Genomic DNA, 3,649 nt, shown 5'->3' on the forward strand with positions numbered 1-3,649 from the left:
AATATGCATGGAAATTATCTAAATTATGGATGAAATAAACTAAAATAAACTATAAAAAGAAGTAAATAAAATAAACTATCAAATCACCCCAAGCTTAAACCTTACTTGTCCTCAAGTAAGACAAGACTAAAATGAACTCGGGATGAACTATCTTAAGAAAAATAAAAAGAATGGATAAAACCGCGGAACCTGATCACAGTTAGTCAACATGGTCAGAATTAATCTTGCTATTATCTCATGACTTTTTCATCCGATGACAATGGAACCATAAACCACATCCAGGACAACTCCTCTAGGTGAGTAAGGAGGGATGGTCAGTCGCAGCCCCAATGGAACATGCATACAATGAAGAACATCTGTAGTAGGGAGAAAGCAGTTGGATGGGCTCGAGTGGAGCTCTTCTTTAAGTGTACACTCTTATCACGAAAGTTGTGTGATCTCACGTCTGTCGGCCACTCGCAAATGTGATTGGGTTTCATCGCTCGGGCACCATTGTAGGAATCAGTTCACTTAGTGTTGGCCCAAATCTCCTGTAGTATCCGACTCGACAGTCTCTCTAACATCACTAATTTGCGAAAAGAAACAACTCGATCTTATACAACAAAACATTCCTAAACAAATAATTAAGTATCAAACGCCGGTTGACCAAAATGTAGGAAAATTTGTTCAATAATTGAACCGGTCACCCATCCAAGATAATCGTGGCTTGGAATCTGCTTGGGGTTTTTTTTTTAAGAACACAAATACTAGTAAACTTGAAGGTAATTCACTAACATATTGAATTTTTTATCAAGAACACTTTTTTACTCGAAATTTGGTTCCCAAAAATATGTAAGTGGAACCGCAGGGTAATAATAATAATAATAATAATAATAATAATAATAATAATAATCTGAATGGTCTAAGTGTGAAAATGACCATGTGTGGAGCATAGAGATGTAAGCTCCTTTTCAAACTTGTGATTTTTCAAAAATAATGGAAATGTCCAAATGTGGACTAAAAGACTCTCTAATACCCTAAGAAAATCGGGAAAAAATATGGTGATGCAAGGAGACCGGATATAGATTCTACTCGGGGACAAGCACCAGTGCTTCATCCTAACGGTTCAAACATGATCAAGTGTGATCCTCTCGGCGGCATGGACCGCAAGGCTAAAAAAACATCCATTGCTATAGTATATCCTACAGTTGTTGGTATTGCATGCATAATTCTTCATGAAACTACATGGCCATGATTACTTACCCCTTTAAGCTTCCAGCATCTGATCCTGAGTATGAAGTCCCAAACTGTAGCTAGTGGTTCCCGGTTCGATGGGTGAGATTACAACAAGATCCTGGACCAATAATGATACAATAACTATGAACCTGTTCCATAACATCCAAGGGGGTGAGAATAAACAGACAACAAAATGCATGAATGCTAATGCCCTAAGCTAAATGTTATGCAAGTTAACCTAAAACTAAAATGATATGCAACCTAACTAAAAATGCATGAAAAAATAAAAGGAAAAGGAAATGCCCCACCCCAAGCTTAAGAACAAGCATTGTCCTCAATGCTTAAGGTAAGGGCAGAAATGACCTAAATCGGAGGATCGGGAGGCGGAAAGTGTCTGTGGCGGTGGTTTCGTGAAATTCCGACCGGTAGAACTCCGACAATCTTGATTTTTTTCGGCGAGGTGGGTATTGGAAGGTTATGTTCTTGAGAGGAATGGAGTGAGAGGTCAAGATAGTTAAATGAAGAAGAATGGAAGCTGAACATTTTAATCTATGGGTCAACAAGGGTCAATTCCGGTCAATGTTGGTCAAGAAAAGTCAAAAGGTCAACTCATTAAAACCTTTGGTCAACACCTGGTCAAATAATAGCCAAAAATAGCCCAAATTGCCCATCAAAGTGCGCGGGTCGCGCAGAGTAGCAGACGGGTCGCGCAGACCTTGCAGTTAAGTCTTGGCCCAATGTCGCTTCATCACAACTGGCCACGCAACCCACCCGCGCAACAGCACGCGGGTCGCGCAACCCGCTGATTCCGATCTTCATTTTTGCTTCTTTTTCTTCGTTTCTTCGCATTTTCTTGGATTGGAAGGCCCCGAACATATGGAAACACTTAATTCGTCAAAGATAACTCCAAAAGAAACATTAAAACATCTTCAAAACTTCTTTATTGGAATTCAAAGACACGAAAGCACAGTGCTTTCCAAAAATGCCCTTCTTTAACGTCTTTGGCGAGACGCCCCCAAACTTCACTTGAACACTTTGGGGCGTCCAAATGGATGAAATCTTGTACATTTGAATCAAGACCTTCATTGAATGGCTTCAATCGATGTCCATTAACCTTGCAAATTTTCCCCGTGTCGACATTTTTTAATTTCCACACCTCCATTGGGACTCTTTTCTTGTATTTGACTTTCTTTTTATGGGAGAACCATATCAGACTTAGACCTTTGATAATAGCAATCATCCAACCATATTCTTTCTTGTACTTGCTCATTAAGGTGACCAACTCTTCCCTATTTGACATGGTGGTTGAGTAGGTGACCGGTTGGGCGTCTTCTTTCTCGGGATACGTATCCTTTGAAGGGTCCGACATATTTATCGTTTCTGGATCTTGTGGTTGTTCTACCACTGGATTTAGTTTCTCAATGGTAGTGGGTGGCTCAAAATCTCTTTTGTTAACCTTTATTACTTCCTTTACAGTTTCATTGACAACATTCTCAAATTATTCCTCCTCTTTGACAGCCTCTTCCACTTCTCCTTCTTCCTCTTCTTCATATAACACTCTTGGGCCATCAAAACTTTTATCATCTTTCAAAGGAATGGAACATGTGCTATGCGATGGGATCTCTTCGGATGGTACATTATATTGAGCTTCCATTATACTCATTGATTGAGCAATTTGTGTTATTTGTTGCTCTAAGCTTTTGAGACTAGCTTGGGTTGTTTCCTGGAAAATTTGGGTAGAAGTGGCAATGCTTTTCACAATGTCCTCTAAGGACATGCTTGGCGTTTCAGTTTGTTGAGGAGGGTAAGGATAGGGTTCTTGGAACTGTGGAGTTGGTTGGTATTGGTTATTTCCCCATGTTTGGTATGGGTTTTGGTATTGGTTATTCCCCAAACTTGGTTGTTGTCCCACCATTGATCATGTTGAGGATGATCATAACTCCATTGGTTTGACCGGTAGTAGCTTCCCTTATCTTGTACTTCTTCCCATTCTCCTTGTAAATATGGACACATGTCGGAATGTTGTCCATTTTGGGCACAAAAATCGCAAAGAATAGGCATTGGCTGCACACTTTGGTCACTTTCAATCATCATAACTAACTGAGCTAGCTCAGAAAGTTGGTCTTCAATGCAAGGAGTGTTCATTTCCAAGCCATACTATTTTTTTTCAATTTTTGAGTATTAAACTAGAGTACCTGCACAATGAGATCTAGGCATAGAGAAACAAACTGATTAAATATAAACCAATCCCCGGCAATGGCGCCAAAATTTGGTGGTTGTCGAGGCCAACAAAATTAATAACCCTAAATATTACACACTAAAATAGTGTATAGTGGTGAAGGGATCGTATCCACGGAGATTGGTTCAATTTATAACTCTATGGGAAATCTCTTTGCAAAACTACTTGTAAAATGACAATAAAATAAAAATGGCG

The sequence above is a fragment of the Lactuca virosa genome, chromosome 3 (assembly GCF_052849685.1).
Source record: "Lactuca virosa cultivar CGN04683 chromosome 3, Lactuca_virosa_CGN04683_v6, whole genome shotgun sequence".
In the NCBI taxonomy this organism is placed as follows: domain Eukaryota; kingdom Viridiplantae; phylum Streptophyta; class Magnoliopsida; order Asterales; family Asteraceae; genus Lactuca; species Lactuca virosa.